General features: G+C 41.5%; 1 protein-coding gene across 1 annotated transcript in view; it reads right to left on the reverse strand.

Moving 5' to 3' along the window:
- si:dkey-9k7.3 (circularly permutated Ras protein 1) overlaps positions 1 to 9781 on the reverse strand; it is an 81462-nt gene extending 71681 nt beyond the window's left edge. Inside the window, exon 1 of the mRNA XM_060838469.1 lies at positions 9646 to 9781. The gene's annotated coding sequence lies outside the window, so the exon portion shown is untranslated. The remainder of the gene's footprint in view (positions 1 to 9645) is intronic.
- Between the last annotated feature and the right edge of the window lie 11809 nt (positions 9782 to 21590).

Below are 21590 nucleotides of genomic sequence, written 5' to 3' on the forward strand. Positions count from 1 at the left end.
CAGCTCATTCTGTACACGTACCAACCTCTGTGTGAAAGATTGCCCCTCAGGTTCCTTTTATATCTTTCCCTTCACCTTAAACCTATGCCCTCCAGTTATGAGCTCCCCAGCCCTGGAAGAAAGATGTTGGCTATTCACCCTATCCATGCCCCTCATGATTTTATAAATTTCCATAAGGCGACCCTGCAGCCTCCGATGCTCCAGGGCAAACAGCCTCAGCCTTTCAGCCTCTTCCTATAGCTCAAAACCTCCAAACCTGGCAAACTTTTGTGCACCCTTTGGAGTGGCATGGTGACTCAGTGGTTAGCACTGCTGTCTCACAGTGCCAGGGACCTACGTTCGATTCCAGCCTCGGGCAACTGTGTGGAGATTGCCCATTCTCCCTGTACCTGCATAGGTTTCCTCTGGGTGCTCTGGTTTCCTACCACAGTCCAAAGATGTGCAGGTTAGGTGGATTGGTTATGCTATATATCCGTAGTGTTCAGGGATGTGTAGGATACATTAGTCAGGGGTAAATGTAGAGTTACAGAGTAGGGTAGAGAAATGGGTCCAGGTGGGTTACTCTTTGGAGGGTCAATATGGACTTGTTGGGTCGAAGGGCCTGTTTCCACACTTTAGAGATTCTATGAAGACCTTTCCTATAGCAAGGGAACCAGAAATGAATGCAGTATTCCAGAAGAGGCCTGTATCGCCGCAACATGACATCCTAACTCCTATATTCAATGCAGTGACCAGTAAAGGCAACTGTACCAAATGCCTTCTTCACTACCCTGTCTACTTGTGATGCTAACTTCAAGGAACTATGAACTGTATTCCAAGGTCTCTTTGTTCAGCAACACTCCCAGGACCTTACCATTACTGTACAAGTCCTGCTCTGATTTGCCTTATTAAAACACAACACGTCACATTTATCTAAATTAAACTCCACTTGCCACTCCTTGGCCCATTGGCCCATAGGATCAGGGTCCTGTTGTACTTTGAGATAACCTTTTTCACTGTCCACTACACCATCAATTATAGCATCATCTGCAAACTTACTAAATATATCTCCTATATTCACATCCAAATCATTTATCTAAATGACAAAAGCAGTGGCAGCATCGATCCTTGTGGCACACTATTGGTTGACGGCCTCCAGTCCGAACAATAATCCTCCACCGCCACTCTCTGTCTCCTATCTTCAAGCCTATTCTGTATTCAAATAGTTAGCTCTCCCTGGATTCTATGTGATTTAACCTTGCTAACCAATCTACCATGCGGAACCTTGTTGAACATCTTGCTAACTTCATATGGAACATCCACTGCTCTGCTTTCATCAGACTTCTTTGATACTGTAAAACTCAATCTCAAAACCACATTGACTATTTCTAATCAGTCCTTGCCTTTGTAAATGCACGTAAATCCTGTCCCTCAGAATCCTCTCCAACAACTTACTCACCAATGATATCAGGCTCACCGGTCTATAGTTCCCTGGCTTTTCTTATGACCTTTCTTAAATAATAGCACCACGTTAGCCAACCTCCAGTCTTCTGACACCTCACCCATGGTTTTATAGAAGATATATAAAGTTGTTGATGGAAAATTTGAGAAGTTAACCAAAATGTCATCAAAAAGATGAAGCAGCTCTAAGCTAAGTATAACGAAAGCACCACGGAATAGATATTTATTTAAAATATGTCATGAAAGTAAATCATTGTATCAGGGAAAATTTTGGCTCAGGTGGTAAGACTTTCTTTCCTGAAGGCAGAGGTTGTTGGTTCAAACTTTCCTCCAGGTTATCATGAGCACATAACTGTCTGATTGCCATACTGAGGGAGTATTGCATGGTCAGATCTGCCAATCTTTAGATGACAGGCTGATTTACGGTTTGATGATATATTATTATATTTGAAAAACAGATCATTAGGTTAAAAAAAGTAATACACATTGCGTGAACTCAAAAATGTAAATAAGAAATTCTGGAAATATGTAACAGATCACTTAAGGGAGAGAAAAAGAAAGGTTTTTCACAGATGTCTTGCCTCTCACCTATGGCTCAAACTTGTCCCTCTTTTTGACATTAACTGGGCATTTTATTTTCCTACATTAATCTATCATTTTCCCATTTATATGGTAAGAGATGGCCACATCATGAAGAATTTGGGATGTTGTTGATTTGAATTGCAATTTTCAATGTAGTGATATATTGATTTGGTTATGATCTTGGAAATAATTCTTAATTCTTTGTTTCACTTAACTCTCGGACGCAGAAATCAGGATATCCAAAGTTCTGAAGAAGTAACTCATGATGAGATTAAGGAAAGACAATTACCAGGATCCCTCTCATCCACTGTCCCACCAACCCCATCTCTTCACATGATCTCACTCATTATTTATTTGTTGTAGACAACTGGAAGTCATTTCAAATGTGATCTTGCACGTGGTATTTTCCCAACAGACAAAGGCGAGCGAGGACACAATCAAATGAATCGGTTTGTACTCGATGCATAATTGAAAACAGAACCAAATGGCTTCACTTCAGTACATTGTGTGTATGAAATAATTATTCGCAGACAAAGCTGTATTTCATTCAGATTACGTTTAAGCTCAATTGGGATAGTAATGATCCTCTACTATATAAAGCCAGACCAGACTAGTAGGGAAAAGTGCAGTTAAAACACTATCCAATAGATCTCAACAGCACTAATAGTGCACAATAGTATAAAAACATCCAAATTAGCTAAAGTACCCAACAGCATTCTGTTGTAAGTATGATCACTGACAGTGCACAAAACACTCAACAATACACAACAAAATTCCGTGATATCCAACATCATGCAACAGTATCCAATAGCACAGACCACCACTCAGCAGGGCATGCTAATGTTCAACAACAGGCAGTAGCATGCAGCAGTGTCCAAACAACTTAAGTTATACAACAATGTCCAACAGTGCAAAGCCATGTACAGAAATACAAAATGGTATCTTAACAGAGTATAATATCAGCAACTCCAATAGCAGCAAAAGTGCTGTACAAAATACAGATGGCAGATAACAACATGCAAAAGTGATAGTACTTAAGAGTGTGGTGCAGCACCCAATAGTATGCAACAATTATTTCAACAAAGAAAATACAATTAAAGTTTACATCTGATGGAGGTTCACAGAAAAAATGTTATTCCGTCTATCCATAGATGCTACATGATGTCTCGAGTAGTATCATCATTGTATGTTTGCACTAAAAAGCACCATTAGATGTTTTGCATGGTTGAGTAGACAATGGAAGAGAGGGGAAACAATATGAACTATGGCACGACATTTAGGAGAGTTGATGGGAACCATATTTGATGGATTTTGACAAGGTCTTTGAAGGTAAAGAGAGAACGTGCACAAATAAGACAACAGGCCAGAAGCAAACAGAAGTGTGTAGGATGACCTGAGGATTTGGAGTATGAAAAATGGTAGACAAATGAGGAGAACAATGGAATAAGTAAGGCTGGAGGACAGAAGGGTATAGCTGAAGATTTCATTGCACACAGTGTTTAAAGTTTATGATGAAACATTAGGATTCAGTTTGAGATGCCATCATGAACGAAAGTACCAATATACAGTTTTATCTTGTTTCTTTTGAAAGTACCTGTTAACCAGAATGTACATTTTCATGCAAGGAATCAATGTAGGAATATATGTTTCTCAGCCTTTGTGTTTTTTGACTTCTGTAAATTTCCTTCTCTCCCGTATCTTCCATCATAAGCTGATCACCAGAATTATCTAGTCTCTGTCTTCGCTGGACAGTTTACATCAAGCTAAGTAGCAGTTAAGTTGGCTGACTGACTTTGTGCTGATAGAGAAAGCAGCCTTTGTGAAGGACAGTATATGGGACATGGAGCCAAACAGGGTATTGAAGGTACGGATCAGCTTTAAACAACAGTTAGAATGGCAGCATCCAATTGTGCACAGCAATACTGACAGTATGCAACATTACAGTGTCCCATCTCACACAATGTGAAATGTTAACTATTTCTTAGTTGCTGTTTGCACTACAAGAACCAGTTTTGAACATAATGTGCTGTGGGGATTCAAACCTTTCTGCCAGTAATGGGTATTTGTGAAATCAGTCCCTTTGTGCATTTCTGACCGCTTGTATTTTAAAACTGTAGATTTCCAGCACTTACAGTTCCCTCTGCCTGGACAGGTTCTGTGATCTGGAGTTTCCAGTTGGAAGCAACACTCGCAATGAGTGCCTGTCAGGAAATTACAGGCATACCTATGAGCTCTCAAGTTATATTGTTTGTGAGAACTATAAGCTATTGTTTTTATATCATTTCATGAGATGTCAGTGATGCTAGCAAGGTCAATATTTGTTGCCTTTGAACCACCGTCTTGAACGGGTGAAGTCCATATGATGTAGATACAGTGTTAGGGGGGAGTACCAGGATTTTGATCCAGCAACAGTGAAGAAATGGCAGTATAATTCCAAGTCAGCATGGTGTGTGACTTGGATGGAAATTTGCAGGTGATGTGTTCCCATGTTTGCTCTGCCTTGTCCTTCTAGGTGTGGAAGGACCCTAGGTGAGTTGCTTCAGTGCATCTTTTACGTGGTACACAATGTTATCACTGTGTGCTGGTGATAGAGAGGAAGATGGCTTTGGATTAAAAACCAAAAGAATTGGCGATGGTGGAAATCAGAAACAAATACGGAAATTGATGGAAAGGCTCAGCAGGTGTGGCAGCAACTGTGGAGAGAAATCAGAGATAATGTTTTGTGTCCAGTGACCCTTCCTCAGAACTGATGCTTAGGAATAGTGGATTTACCCCTATTATCTCAGATGAGGGATACATGATTGCCATTTCTTTATATGACTAACACCAGAGATATAACAGTGCAGCTTCAGATTTTTACAAGGAAGAAATTAAATGTTAAAAATAACTCCACCCCCATAACACCTGCAGATCAGAAAATGTGCGTGGCAAGATTGTATTTTTCTAAGTTATTTGTCATAGTAAATCTAGTTAAATTTAGGTTGTAAATAAATCAGTCTTCAATTAACATTGTCAAGTAGGATATTCAGAGTTAAAGTTTATTGTTTAGGACCTTCTGGCAGAACAGAAAATGTCATTATATATATTTTTTAAAATTACCACAATGATAATAAAATAATCCCTTAATAGGGAACAGTATATTTCAGCTTTGTATTACATGTTGAAACATGATTATTTAGTAATTTGCTAGTAGATATTTGAGTCCCACACCAAACATGTTTAAAACCAGCCTTGAGAAGAGTGATCATAATTTGATGGAATATCGCATTGAGTTTGAGAGTGAAGATTTTCAGATGATTATTTGCTATGATTTTACATAAGGGAATTAATACATGATAGGGGGCAAAATATTAATTTGACTGAAGTGTTTGATAATGGACAGAAAACAGGGAGTAGAAGTAAATGATAATTTTCAAATGTCAGGGTGTAACTATTGGATTGGTGTAAGGATCAGTAGAGTCATAGAGTCATAGAGATGTACAGCACAGAAACAGACCCTTCGATCCAACCTGTCCATGTTGACCAGGTATCCCAACCCAATCCAGTCCCACCTGCCAGCACCTGGCTTATATCCCTCCAAACGCTTCCTATTCATATACCCATCCAGATGCCTTTTAAATGTTGCAATTATATCAGCCTCCACCACTTCCTCTGGCAGCTCATTCCATACACGTACCACCCTCTGCATGAAAAAGTTGCCCCGTAAGTCTCTTTTATATTTTTCCCCTCTCAACCTAAGCCTGTGCCCTCTAGTTCTGGACTCCCTTACCCCAGGGAAAATACTTTGTCTATTTATCCTATCCATGCTCCTCAATTTACAATTTATATCGATGAATGTAAGTTATTATTTTTGCTGATGGTAAAAACAGATGGGAAAGAAGGATGGCTCGGAGCTTACACTGGGCTAAATGAGTGACAATAAGGGAACAGCTGGAGAATAATGGGGGGAGACGGGAGTTTATTCAGAAAGTTATGATGAATAGAAAGAAATAACTATTTTCTAAGGGCAAAACTATACCAATTGTTAGTTTTCAGAGGCAATTGAACATCCATATACAAGAAAGCTAATATGCAGGCATAGCAAACAATTAGTAAGACAAATAACATGTCACTCTTTTTCTGTGATGTGCAGGTGCTGGTGTTGGACTGGGGTGGACAAAGTTAAAAAAAATCACACAATACCAGGCTATAGTCCAACAGGTTTACTCTCAAGTAAATCTGAAGGGGTTAGAGTGTAAGATTAAGGAAATATTGCTGGAGAAAGTGAGGACTGCAGATGCTGGAGATCAGAGCTGAAAATGTGTTGCTGAAAAAGCGCAGCAGGTCAGGCAGCATCCAAGGAGCAGGAGAATCGACGTTTTGGGCATGAGCCCTGAAGAAGGCTCCTTGGATGCTGCCTGCCCTGCTGTGCTTTTCCAGCAACACATTTTCAGCTAAGGAAATATTGCTGCCAATGTGTGGGGAGCCTGGAGTATTGGCTTCTTTACCTAAAGAAAGATATTGTGGGGGTGCAACAAGGGCTTACTGGATTGATGTCTAAGAACATAAATTGGCCTATGTTCTCTGGAGTTTAGAAGACTGAGACTTGTTCTAATTGGAATGTATAAAACATTTAGGAGATGTCACTGAGATGCTTTTTACCTTGGCTCAAGAGTCTGGAGGTAGGGGGTCAAAATCTCAGGATTAAGCAATTAACCAATTACTACTAAGATGACAGATTTTATTTGCACTCAGAGGGCTGTGAATCTTTGGAATTTTCTACCTGACTGTGTACACTCAGTTAATGAGTATATTTAAGGCTATAATCAATAGCTTTTGAGCACAAAGTGAATTGAGAGATGTGAGAAAAAAATTTGGAAAGTTTATCTTTATTTACAAGTTTTGATTATCAGGACTACCATCTCAACATATAATGGCCAATATAGCTAGTGTTACCTATATAAATGTTGGCCAAATTACTCCATGTATTAGTCTATGATGCCGTCACAACTAACACAGAAGAAGTGAAGATTTTATCGAAGATCACCTCTGATCTTTTTGAGTGGTGGAGCAAGCTTGAGGGGCTATATGGAAAATGTCTGCACCTCTACACCTATTATAGTGAAGGACGCAAATGACCTTTCATTTTCAATAGAAATTAGAAAGTTAGGTGTAAAAAGGAAAACACCATGGAACATTTTGACCAAAACAAAATTGTGCAATAAGTTGGAAAGTCATTGAAGCATAAATAGGTTTGTGAGGTAAACTAACTTTGTCAAGATTAAAGAAGTTAAAGATATGATGAGAAGGGGCATGTTGACTTGAACTGTCACAAAGCGATCTGATTGTTGAGCCTACAGCTAAATTTTTGATCTTAAAAAATGCATTGCCTTTATTATTCTAAAGCAGGCTGGGATTGTTTAAATATATCAGGCATTAATGCTCAGGATCCAACCAATATAAAGAAACCTAATTGGAGCTTGATTGTTTGGTATAAACTATGTTGCAGAAGCCATTGAATGACAATCCTCTTCATACACAGCCTCACTGTAATACTCTAAAGTAATCCTTAATCCTAAAACTACAAATATGACTGTATGTTGGTCATCCTATAATTTCTAATATAAAACAGATTTTAAAAATGCACCCTCTATAACACTGGACACATTTTTACTGCTGTATGCTTTGTGAATTATAGTTCTGAATTAATAATCCTTGAACTTTGACTGCTAGTTTCTTCTTCTTCCTGTGAAACTAGCTGTTGATCATTGATGGGGCTATTGATGCAATGATGAGATGACTCTTGACATTTCCCACTTTTGCCAAACAGCCTTGGGAATCACAAAGAGACAGCTGCTGAATGCAATCTTAACGGTAAGGCAATAGCAATGAAACAGTACACACTGCTCCCAAATTGTTCATTGAAAAATCCCACCTACCATGATTTGTTATTTAAGGTTAGAGTAGTGTAGTTGCTGTATTGGTGATAATGGGGTATAGTCCTCTCAGGAAGTTTGAGTTGCTGTGGCAAGCATGTTCTAGTCTGGAGTTATGGATAATGCTGGCAGAGGTTCCAACATCCTTTCCTTCGTGTTGTTGACCAGGCCTCTCTCCTGCTCTCACTGGCTGCCATTGGCATATGTTGAAAGGATGTCCCTGTTCAGCCACATTATAAAAACATCTTCCAACCTGAGCTCAAAGGCAGGCATCCTCTGCATTGCACCACAAAACCTCCAGTAGTTATATTACTGCCCCAATAATGAGAGACCTGGACAGTATACATAGGTTACCATGGCAGTCGGAGATTTGAGGTCGGTTTAAACACATTGAGAAATGAGAAGAAAAATTGGTTGTTAAGTTGCTAGAATTTCATGACAAAATTGGCTTACTGATTTCGTTCAGGAAGTAAATCAGACATCCTTATTTGGTCTAAATGTGCCTCCATTTACACAACAACATTATTAATTCTTAACTGCTTTTTGTGAATAGTGCAGCAAGCCCATTCACTTGTAAGAACTGATCAGGATGCCAGGGATGGGCATTACACAATGCCTAGTTAGCAACACTCAGTTTTCAAGAATAGATTAAATAAAATCGTTGGCTAACAGGAAATCCATAAAGTCAAAAAATAACCAAGAACAAAAAAAAACTGAGCCATCTATGTGTGGGTCCCTCTCCAAAAGGTCCACTAACAGAACTCCATTGTCTTTTCCCTAGGATGGGGGAGTTTTAACATTAGGGGGCATATTTTTAAGGTCAGAGGAGAAAGATTTAAAAAAGACATGAGGGGCAACTTTCTTACACAGAATGACTCGTGTGTGGAATGAACTTCCTGAGGAAGTGGTGGATGTGGGTACAGTTGCAATGTTTAAAAGACATTTGGATATGTACATGAATGGGAAAGGTTTGGAGGGATATGGGTGAAGTGCAGGCAGGTGGTACGAGTTTAGTTTCGGATTATGGTCGACGTGGACTGGTTGGGCTGAAGGGTCTATTTCCGTGCTGCATGACTTTTTAACATTTTGCCAATGTTTTTTACACAGGTGTAAATCTGTGGAATGAACTTCCAGAGGAAGTGTTGGATGCAGGTACAATTAAAACATTTAAAAGACATTTAGATAAGTCCATGAATAAGAAATGTTTGAAGGGATATGGCCAAATGCAGGCAGATGGGACTAGTTTAATTTGGGATTATGGTCGACATGGACAGGTGGACCGAAGAATCTGCTGTATGAATCTATAACATGTTAGGTACAGTTTTCAATGTGTAGCTATATCTTAACATGGTATTGAAAGAAATTGTTGTTAACAGCATGAACACAATTATAATGTTAAGGCACATAACATGTACATGGTTTCTTACCCGAACATCCTCCCTATGTTTGAGCATTCTCTAATAAAAATGCTTCCGCCTCATTCTCTAAAAGTGAAGCCATATAAAAAAGCTTAAGATGCTGTCTCTATATATATTCTGTGGTTACAAATGAAAGCATTCATGTATATAATTGTACATCGTAAGTGTAGATGCACACTTTTCTGCAGAAAAAACTACTAAAGTGATCTGCTTTCCCAATTGTAAGTGTATGTGCACAAATGAGGTAAGGACCAAGTCTTGTCCTAGGCTATAGAAAATTACAACTGTACCTGACAGATGAGGAAGGGTTTCTCCGAGAATGGGAAGATTTAATCCTTCTGTCCAAATGTTCACCTCGCAATTCAAAAGGGCCTTCTTCAATATCTGAATGTTGTGATGCTATGATTGAGACAGGAAATAAGTTGTTACAATCTGCACTCCTTCATCAGCAACTATTTTTAACTGAGCGATAGAATATGTATTCAAAAAAGGTGGAGATAGTTCCGATATGCACAGGAAACAGAGAGAGAAAGGTTTCACTAGGTTAAGCATAAACAGGAAGTACATAGAGGAGAGAAAAAAATCAGAAATGGTGGTGCTTCTTTAATAAATGGTCCAGTTTAGACTGAATAACTCTGAAGTAAATTAATTGTGACTAAAATTCATTAATTTTATTTTAATTTTATGGCTTTATCCATTGTTATGTTACCTGGAGATCATGTGTTTTAATCCTACTTTGACAATGAAGTGAAATCGAATTAAATAAACTTAGGTGAACATCACTCTTGTAAAATCTCAGGCAAGGAAATCTCTATCCTGACCCAGTCTGGTTAACATTCAACTTCAGTCCTACATGATGTGGTTGACTTTGATGCTCTTTGACATGGCCCACTCAGCTCCTCAGCTGGAAACAATCATAGCAAAGTTCACCAAGAGGATAACTAAATTTATTTACAAGCAACAATAATTTCTCTGCCAGCAGATTTTACAATGCTGGGGAAGCAATGGTGGACAATTAAACAATTGGGACCTCCACTACACCATAGACACAGTGATGGTGACCCATCCTGTGGCTGGATCTATTGATCATGGTTCTAATGACTCTCTGCGGGGAATGTCAGAAACAGAACTGCTCCTTAATAATGTAGCAATCAGCAGGCGAATTGCATACAAACAACAGTTTAGCATCCTTCTCTATACAATGGTGCTAGGGAACTCTCATAAAGAGGACTACGGGATGCCTCTAAATGACAGAGGGACCTTATTCCAATGAATGCAACAAAAGCTACAGTGTGTAAATACAGCAGGAGATTACAAATGCAGTAGGATTGCTGACACTTTGTACTCCCACCTTCATCCCCCAACATCACCCAAGAAAAGCAGCACTGCATATAAGAGCTTGTTCATGAATACTTCCAGTTTGAAGTGAGAGATCTGTGACTCTGTACAGCCTATGTGATCATGCACTGTCTCCTGTGGTTAATTCTGCTTCATGGAAATAACTATCTGTAGTCTACAGATATGGTGAAGATTGCTTGTGAACAGGATAGTATCCCACTCTATTGGACACTGTATGTATTTCACATGCAGAGTACTATGATTATAGATATCTTTAGCCTGTATTGTGAAAATTACTGATTAATGCAATTGCCCCTTGAAGGGTCTAATTTCACGCAGAAGTAGAGCCCCGACAGAATAAGTTCTTTCCTTGGTGACATGCATTTTCCATTTCACATTTACAATTAGCATGAGTATGAAAGGCAATGCAAGTTGTGCTTGGCACAGTGAGTCACAGGGTCAGCTTGGTCATCAAAGGACCTGCTCACTGTAAAGCTCCAAATTCCTTTTCTCCTTGTATTCCTTTTTGAGCCATCAGTACTGAGCATGTTCCCACACATCTCTTTAAATTAGGGCTTCATCTCCCAATGTTATTCTCTGAGTTCTGGCCCAGACCTTAGACATGCCAACCATCATGCTGGACTGTCAATGCTGGACTGTCCCCCATTAAAACCAGGATGGTTGTGATTGTGAATTACCCAGCCCCACTGACCCTCAGTAACCCACCTTATTCAATGCGCTACTGCCTCCCTCTTATTTGTTGAGTAACGTCCTCTCTGCACCTCACCGTCCCCACATTTGACTACCCCAACTGTCACTGCCACAGCAGTGGCCCTGATAACCCTCTTTTGACTGTAATTGAGCTCATCATCAGAACTGACCATGGTGCACCCTTCTGAGTAAGTTATTCAGGCAACCCTGATAGGTGGCTGGGCCTCTGAACTATCTCTATGCATCTCCCTGACTAACTAATCGCGAATCCCTGGACTCGTGCACCAGATCTGCAGGACTGATCTTGACCCAGTGCCCAGACAGCAGTGTTACAGGCTCCCTGATCCTGACCACCCCGAACAGCTGAATAACCCTATTCAAGCCACTGACCTGAGATCAGACACTGCTTTTGATCTACTGTGCTGGGACCTCCTGAGTGAAGGCTGTCTTCCTTGATTTGACTAAGACTACACCCCTTTGCCATAGAGACATGACCATTTGGTTGAAGGATATGCAGTGAGTTTACCACATAAGCTGCTGGCATGTGGTGCATGGTCACATTGATGTACCATGATACCAAGCAGCAACATGTCCACTCCCTTGCTGACAGCCCTGTCAGGCTGTCTGGCTTTGTGTCTGTGCTAAACAACAAGGCAATATTAGAAGCACTGTGAACATTTAAGTTCTGAATGAGAATGTAAAGCACAAAATGACAAGGTAGGGCTAGGCACAGAGGGTGGTACGAATATGGAATGAACTGCAAGTGGAATTGGTTAAGGTGGGTACATTAACAACATTTAAAAGGCATTTCAACAAATAAATGGATAGGAAATATTTAGAAGAGGATGGGTCAAGTACAGGGAAATAGGGTTAGCATGGGTGGACATTTCGGTTGGCATGGACCTGTTTGGGCCAAAGGGCCTGTCTCCATACTGTAAGACTCTAAGACAATATGACTCTATGAAGGCAAGATGCTGTGAGCATCTGAATAGGTGTAAAGTGAGTGAGTACTAAGAAGCCAGCATGGAATCTTTGACATGCACCAAATCCATGACTTTGGTGCATGTCCCAGTGTGTAAACTGTCCTAGCAGCTGTATTACAATGAAAGTTGCTAGTATGTTCCAAAGTGCAGCACTGAAGTGCAGACTATATTTTAAGTGATATTGGAGATGGGCCATGAGGATGTGGAGACGCTGGTGTGTATCCAATGCCTTTTTCCATGGGTGAGTAATGTGGACAGTCAGTGCCCATGGAGTGTAATCTGGGCCACTTGGGAATGGTGTCCAAGATGAAAGTGCAGAGGAGTGAGCAGTGAGCTACAGTCACCAGGGTACACCTTACTTTACACCTATTCAGATGCTCACAGCATCTTGCCTTCATAGAGTCATACTGTCTTAGAGTCTTACAGTATGGAGACAGGCCCTTTGGCCCAAACAGGTCCATGCCAACCGAAACGTCCACCCAGTGCCAATTCCTGACTTGTTTCTCTTACTGCTTGTGGGAGAATTGGAAATTGTACTTCAATGATGAGAGATGAGATACTATTGGCTACAAATAGGCATCCCATCCCCAATCACTAATTAAATCTTTTGCTTTACCATTCAACATGCTGTCAGAAAATCGGACATTTTACCTCAATATCACGAATCTCATTTCTGCTTATCTCACCGTATTTTCCCAAACGGCTCAGCATTTTACATGCCATTCGTGTGCTGGGAAACTCTACCCTCAGTGCCTGATATGCGTGATCAATGGTTCCATTCATTAAACTTTAGACTTTTAGGTTGAAGGAAGAAATAAACTGGTGTGGGGGTTGATGTTTCCTTGGACCCTGACTCTCCATACTGAATAATGCCCATCTTAAATTGGGGTGAATCCTGATGAGATTGGGTGGGCACTTGGGTGTAACTTGACATCTGATAAAATGACAATAACATTTACTGCAATTCTGGGTTTCACTCCTGAGTTGTACTCAATTTAGAAGCTCCAAGCTTATGTTTCAAGTCCTGGAAGAGAGGCTATTTGAAGTTTAAGTGGGTGAGGCAGTTTTTTGAACTCAGAAATAATCTGGAATAATATTTGAGAGGACTACTATTGATTAATAATGAAGCATTGAACAGTGATAGAGGACTTAGTGAATGGAGGCTGGAGAAGAGTCATATCTTAAGCAACCTTCTTTCCTGTATCCTGCACAGGATGTAGTGGCTTTCTGAAATGTAGTGTGAAATGTAACCTCTTAAGGCAATCACAGAAAAAAATACTCAAAGCCACAATATCCTCAGAGAAAGTAATGGACTTTTACAGCAGGTCGAACAGGAAAGTCCCACAGATCACTAACAGTGAGTAGAGGTGCAATGACTTCAGCAAAGTCTTATCCACGGCAATGTTCCTGGATGTGGTAACCACAACATCCGGGTCGTGTGGAAATCCCATACCATCTGTTTTCACACCAGCTAAGCAATGAAGCATGGTGCAGTAATCTCAATCTTTGCAGCTCATGTGCTCCATACCTTGCAGCTGATGTAGGTCACAGCACATGAGACACAAGGTCTGGATGTGATTCTAAACCCACAAACCCCCGACAAAGTAATAATAATTGCGTTTCTTCATTGACTGAAAAGAAATGGTTTAAGAAAAGATAAAGTAGATTAAATAGGGAGATAGAATACCAGTAGAAGCATGCTCTTCTTCTGTAACTGATTAAACGATTACTAGTCCAGATATTGTGAATGCATCTGTGAATATTGTAACTATATTAAATCTCTGTAGCATCCTTCAAAATCACATTATCGGTGCCTAGTTCTTCTGTCACAAGTATTATATAAGCATTGCTACATCAGGTAAGATATGTGGCAGAAAGCAAAACCAATATCACCTCCTACAGGAGAAAGTAGAAGAATATCTAGGGTCTAATTTAATCTTGGCTTCTCATCTGCCAGCTGGAGAAACAGAGGCGGTATGGCGATGCCTCTGCTGCCAAATGTAAGGGCCAAACAAGCACGGATTGGTGAGTGTCAGGCTTTCACTGGGATTGAGGACTCCATGAGGACTGCAGTGTTGAAAAGTGTGGTGCTGGAAAAGCATAGCAGGTCAGGCAGCATCCAAGGAGTAGGAGAATCGACATTTTGGGCATAAACCCGAAATATCACATTCCTGATGAAGGGGCTTATGTCTGAAACATTGATTCTCCTGCTCCTCAGATGCTGCCTGACCATGATGGAAATCTAGTCCTTTAGAGCAAACAGCCAGTTGGAGGTCAGTAACTTTCCATTTCCTGTCAGTACTACTGGGCAGTGACTGCTGCTGGTCTTGCACCCACTCAGAGGCCTAGGATTAATGAGGAGCCCAGGGCCATTGGCGGAGGAGACAGTGATCATGGAGGTTCCATTGAGGGCATTAGGAGCTGGGGATGGTAGGGGTCGCAACTTTTGCAGTGATTCTTAGCAGGCATCCCCTCTTCCTGATTCCAATGATCAGGAGTGAGTACCATTGAGGATGTGACACTCCTGGAATCTGGAAATGAACACATACCGCTTGATTTTTGGGTCTCCTTGCATGGTGACTCCCCTTCCAGCCATTAGTTGTCCATAATTAGTGGGCGGCACGGTGGCTCAGTGGTTAGCACTGCTGCCTCACAGCGCCTGAGACCCGGGTTCAATTCCCGATTCAGGCGACTGACTGTGTGGAGTTTGCACGTTCTCCCCGTGTCTGCGTGGGTTTCCTCCGGGTGCTCCGGTTTCCTCCCACAGTCCAAAGATGTGCGGGTCAGGTGAATTGGCCATGCTAAATTGCCCGTAGTGTTAGGTAGGGGTAAATGTAGGGGTACGGGTGGGTTGCGCTTCGGCGGGTCGGTGTGGACTTGTTGGGCCGAAGGGCCTGTTTCCACACTGTAAGTCTAATCTAATCTAATCTAATAATTATTACGAGAAAGTGAGGACTGCAGATCCTGGAGATCGGAGTCAACAGTGCGGTGTTGGTAAAGCAGAGCATCTGAGGAGCAGGCGAATTGACGTTTCGGGCAAGAGCCCTTCATCAGGAATGAGGCTTGTGATCCAAGGGGGTTGAGAGATAAGTGGGTGGGGGTTGGGGCTGGGGGGAAAGTAGCTGAGATTGTGATAGGTACAATAGGTGACAGGGTCTTCCACCCCACAACAAGGTGATAGGGTCTCCAGACCACAACATGGAGATAGGTTCCTCTACCAGCAACAAAGGCCCAGGGTCCCCAACCCCACAGCAAGGAAACAGGGTGCCCAATCCGCAGTCTCCCCTTAATTAAATTCTCTCTACCCCCAAATCTCCTGATGAGGAATAATTTAATGCAATCCCAGAAATTAATGAATAATCAACATGGATTTGAAGTAGGAAAGAAGAAATTCTGCTTCATTTACGCTATTGCATTTTTTGAGAAGTTAATTTTATGGACATAATTTACCAGGACTTTCAAAAGAATAAGATGCGCCTGAATGGGGCTATGCAGCTGGATGGATTTTCAGCTGACTTCTAGACACAAAGCACAAAGGGGTAGTAAACGGGGAGTTATTCAGATTGTAGAATGTGTGAACTGTTCCACAGGATCAGTGCTGGGACAGCTGACATTTACAAATTATATTAATGGTTGCAGAGGTGGGGGTGGAGTCGAGGGTGGGGGGGGGGGGGGGTGAGGGAGGGGGTTGTTGCTCAGCTCACTGGGCTAGATGACAACAGTGTGGTACAGAATAAAGCCAATAGCACAGGATTCATTCCAAAATCAACGTGATACCTCATGAAGGCCTGCCTCCCCATTTCACCTCATGCTGGTGGGATAGTTACCTTCAAGCTATATATAGCCAATTCTCTCTCTGTTTATTTCTAATGAAGAGAGATGCCAATGATCATTTGTTTACTATAGCTCGTTATATTAATGGTATATAATAAAAAAAAGTGTGGAATCTATTTTTTTGGAGATAAATGAACCTTCTATTGGGAGCCCAGGTCATGTTGTCTTGCACAATTACATTCTTCTCACCTCATTGTATTTACATGAATCTATGAATCTCATCTGCAGGAAGTTTTGAAGGTTGCCAGACCACTTGAACTCCAACTTCTGGAGTGCCATTTTTTAAAAGGCTCCTGAATTGCACAACACTCTCTGTAAGCCAGGACCATTCATCAAATCTGTTGACCAGCTCTGCACACCTCTGGAGATGTCTGAGGTCAAGCAGAAAGTGGCTCCACATTTCAGCGACACCTCCCTAGGGTCCTCCTGCAGGCTCTCTGGGAGACAAGGGATATACTGTTTCCAATGGATGACGGCATGTGTTCAATCAGGCACATCATCGCATACATTATTGTTTTTCACCTTCCTGAACTCTTTGATTAAACTGAAGCACTGATCATTTGGAACCCTTAACCCCTCAGATCCTCCATACTGCCTGCTTAATTCTAGGAAAGTTAAAGTACACATTCACAACTCTGGGGATAGACATTTCAATCTGTACCTATGAGTGGAAAAAAAATACTCCACATCCCTTAATGCATCTATGTGTCAGCAGCTGCACATGAAGCAGTAGCAGCTTGAAAGAATCTTGGGTAAGTGTGATGGTTTGCAAAACAAACAAATCTTTATGTTTTTCTATGCAGATTCCACTCTATTCTATGCAAACAAAAATAAAAGTCCCATCTCCCAAGGCCTATCATTAGCACCTCCTTGAGCACCACTTCGGGGAAGAATGAGTCAGCATCCTCAAAAGATACACGGTTAAGGCAATTCTGCCCAGCCCGACCAGCACAAAGAGAATCATGTCCATGAGCTGTCTATCTAGAGCCCGCTCAGGGTCACATTCTGATGAGCACAGCACTAACACAGACTTGCAGCCAGCACAGCAAGTTACAGCTCAGATCTTTGACACTCTGAGGACTGCTGGAAAACAGACCCCTGCTCAATCATTGTACTTGGCCATTATGAAGTGATGGAAATGCAAAAACCAAGCTGAGATTCACGCAGTGAAAAGTGAGAGAGATCATGAACAGACTGCAGCAAAGGACAGAGGACTGTGCCCATGAGGAGGAGCAACAGTCAGGCACCCAAAGGCATCATCTCAAGAGGCTTCAGAGATCACAGGTCTCTCCATAAACATAAAGATCACAGGCTGAACCACCTCCAACAAGTCAGCTCATGGAGGTTGTACCAGGGGACTCTCAGGAGGCTGAAGCCCTGTAGGACATGGGATACCAAAAAACACTCTCCAAAATTATCTGATGCGAGCCAGCAGTCAGAAGGTTTCCTCAACTCAGCTGTGGCTGTCTAGGCAGCACTGTCATGTAGCAGTAGGAAAAGGAAGATGAAAGAGCCAGCATGCATAGCTCTCAAAGTCATGCAGAACCAAACACTATTCATAAATGTAACATTTTATACTACGACAGTGTTAAGGTGTCTGATTGGTTTTGTCTGTCTTCTCGTCAACATAAAGCTCCCTGGTCACTGTAGGCACATGTGAGACAGTGCCTGGAGCACTGAGGCTGCCGCTCTCTTTTGCCCTCTGAGGCATGACCTTGGGGAAGTATGACCTTAAGATGTCTGGTTATGGATAATCACTCAGCATTGTATAGACTTCTGGACCTTTATGACAGATGCATGCTCCTCACTCGGTGATATGTGAAGAATGTTTCTGTAATTCTCATGTTTGCCAGCACAAATCCATGCTGATGCTGGGCGCAGAAACTAAGCAAAGAGGTCATTCGATCAAAAATAACTTGCATTGAAGGAGCATCAGGTCTAAATGTCAGGAAACAACATTCCTTTCAGGATCAGAACATTTCAACCACAGTTGGCTTCTAGTTCGGGTATATCAATGTATTTAAGTCTAACATCGTTCAGTCTCAAACCTGATCACGTTTATGTTCTCTTGTGCTCATCTACCTAATCTCATTACTGCAATGGCTTCTTCAGCAGCAACATCATCTCCCTAAGCATCTCAGTCAGTCTCCCTCTCTTACTCATCTAAGGAAACATGTGGCTGGTCCTACATCCCCTCTGCTACGTTGTCATCCCATCATTAAGCAATATTGTCTTTATTGGATCACATCTAGGGTCACAGCTGTTGGATTCCTTACCTATAACTGAGCTGATGTAGCTGACCAGAGAAGGTGCAAAACTTGACCTAATCTTGGTAAATAAGGCAGGGCAGATGACTGAGGGGGAGCACTTTGGGGCCAACAACCATAATTCTATTAGATTTTAAATAGTGATGGAAAAGGATAGACCAGATCTAAAAGTTGAAGTTCTAAATTGGAGAAAGGTCAATTTTGACAGTATTAGGCAAGAACTTTCAAAGCTGATTGGTGGCAGATGTTCACAGGTAAAGGGACGGCTGGTAAATGGGAAGCCTTCAGAAATGCGATAACAAGAATCCAGAGAAAGTATATTCCTGTCAGGGTGAAAGGAAAGGCTGGTAGATATAGGAAATGATGGATGACTAAGGAAATTGAGGGTTTGGTTAAGAAGGAGAAAGAAGCATATGTCAGGTATAGCCAGGATAGAACGAATGAATCCTTAGAAGAGTATGAAGGCAGTAGGAGTATACTTAAGAGGGAAATCTGGAGGGCAGAAATGGGACCTGAGATAGCTTTGGCAAATAGAATTAAGGAGAATCCAAAGGGTTTTTACAAATACATTAAAGACAAAAGGGTAACTAGGGAGAGAATAGGGCCCCTCAAAGATCAGCAAGGCAGCTTTTGTGTGGAGCTGCAGAAAATGGAGGAGATACTAAACGAGTATTTTGCATCAGCATTTACTGTGGAAAAGCATATGGAAGATATAGACTATAGGGAAATAGATGGTGACATCTTGCAAAATGTCCAGATTACAGAGGAGGAAGTGCTGGATGTCTTGAAATGCATAAAGGTGGATACATCCCCAGGACCTGATCAGGTGTACCTTGAACTCTGTGGAAAGCTAAGGAAGTGATTGCTGGGCATCTTGCTGAAATATTTGTATCATTGATAGTCACAGGTGAGGTGCCGGAAGACTGGAGGTTGACTAATGTGGTGCTACTGTTGAAAAGGGTTGGTAAGGACAAACTGGGGAACTATAGACCAGTGAGCCTGACATTGATGGTGGGCAAGTTGTTGGAGGGAATTTTGAGGGACAGGATGTACATGTATTTGGAAAGGCAAGGACTGATTAGGGAAAGTCAACATGGCTTTGTGCATGGGAAATCATATTTCACAAACTTGATTTTTTTTGAAGAAGTAACGAACAGGATTGATGAGGGCACAGTGGTAGATGTGATCTACATGGACTTCAGTAAGGCGTTCGACAGGATTCCCCATGGGAGACTAGTTAGCAAGGTTAGATCTCACGGAATACTGGGAGAACTAGCCATTTGGATACAGAACTGGCTCAAAGGTAGAAGACAAAGGATGGTGATGGAGGGTTGTTTTTCAGACTGGAGGCCTGTGACCAGTGGAGTGCCACAATGATCGGTGCTGGGTCCTCTACTTTTTATCATTTGCATAAAAGATTTGGATGTGAGCATAAGAGGTACAGTTAGTAAGTTTGCAGATGACACCAAAATTGGAAGTGTAGTGGACAGCGAAGAGGATTACCTCAGATTACAACAGGTTCTTGATCAGATAGGCCAATAGGCTGAGAAGTGGCAGATGGAGTTTAATTCAGATAAATGTGAGGTGCTGTATTTGGGAAAGTAATCTTAGCAGGACTTATACACTTAATGGAAAGGTCCCAGGGAGTGCTGCTGAACAAAGAGACCTTGGAGTACAGTTTCATAGCTCATTGAAAGTGGAGTCGCAGGTAGATAGGATAGTGAAGAAGGCATTTGGTATGTTTTCCTTTATTGGTCAGAGTATTGAGTACAGGAGTTGGGAGGTCATGTTGCGGCTGTACAGGACATTGGTTAGGCCACTGTTGGAATATTGCATGCAATTCTGGTCTCCTTCTTATCGGAAAGATGTTGTGAAACTTGAAAGGGCTCAGAAAAGATTTACAAGGATGTTGCCGGGGTTGGAGGATTTGAGCTATAGGGAGAGGCTGAACAGGCTGGGGCTGTTTTCCCTGGAACGTCGAAGGCTGAGGGGTGACCTTAGAGAGGTTTACAAAATTATGAGGGGCATGGATAGGGTAAATAGACAAAATCTTTTCCCTGGGGTCGGGGAGTCCAGAACTAGAGGGCATAGTTTTTGGTTTTGAGGGGAAAGATATAAAAGAGACCTAAGAAGCAACATTTCACACAGAGGGTGGTATGTGTATGGAATGAGCTGCCAGAGGAAGTGGTGGAGGCTGGTACAATTGCAATATTTAAAAGGCATTTGAATGGGTATATGAATAGGAAGGGTTTGGAGGGATATGGGCTGGGTGTATGGAAAATAAAGAACATGAAAGCATAGGAAGGGTTAAAGCATGAAGTCCACTGGCAATGTGTGGTCTGTGGAAGGCAGGATGGGATAAGAATAGTGGAATGCTCTTACACCAATTAGCAGAGTAAGGTTAAGGCTGAAAGGTCACTATGGCAAGATGAGATAATACAAGTAATAAAGCAATTTTCTCTGTTAAGTGTTATTATGACAGGATTGGGACCATAAATATTTGGGACATGACATTAAAATATCGCATTACTAGTTAGCAGAGTCAGCTTGAGACAGGAGACTATTGTAATAGATAGAATAGCTAAATATCTATCATAGCAGGTTAGTCTGGAATGGAAGATCACTGTAGCAGTGTTAGCAATAAATATCTAACCGTGACATTAGAATTCAGTAGAATGTACAACTAAAGAGATAATGGGAACTAACATTACTGGTTTATTGTGTAGCTAGAGTGAGGTACTTTGATTAATATAGTTGGACATTCTGATAAGCTAACAGAAACATGATTAAAAAAAATATAAAATTCCACGGGCACTGAGGCATTCGAGAATCTGCTTTCTCAGTGTCACGGTATTTTTTTGTTTGCAAATAAAAGGCCCACTTCTTGAAGAACTCTCTGAGTCTCCTGGTGATTCTCTATATTTTCTCCACAAATATAGGTGGGACTAGGTTGGGTTGGGATATCTGGTCGGCATGGATGGGTTGGACCGATGGGTCTGTTTCCATGTTGTACATCTCTATGACTCTATGACTCTATGTCAGCACCCATTACTTAAAGGGGTACCTCTTGTTTCTGAGCAATCTGATTTGAGAAGAAATTAA

This window comes from Hemiscyllium ocellatum, chromosome 18, assembly GCF_020745735.1.
Source record: "Hemiscyllium ocellatum isolate sHemOce1 chromosome 18, sHemOce1.pat.X.cur, whole genome shotgun sequence".
Taxonomy (NCBI): Eukaryota; Metazoa; Chordata; class Chondrichthyes; order Orectolobiformes; family Hemiscylliidae; genus Hemiscyllium; species Hemiscyllium ocellatum.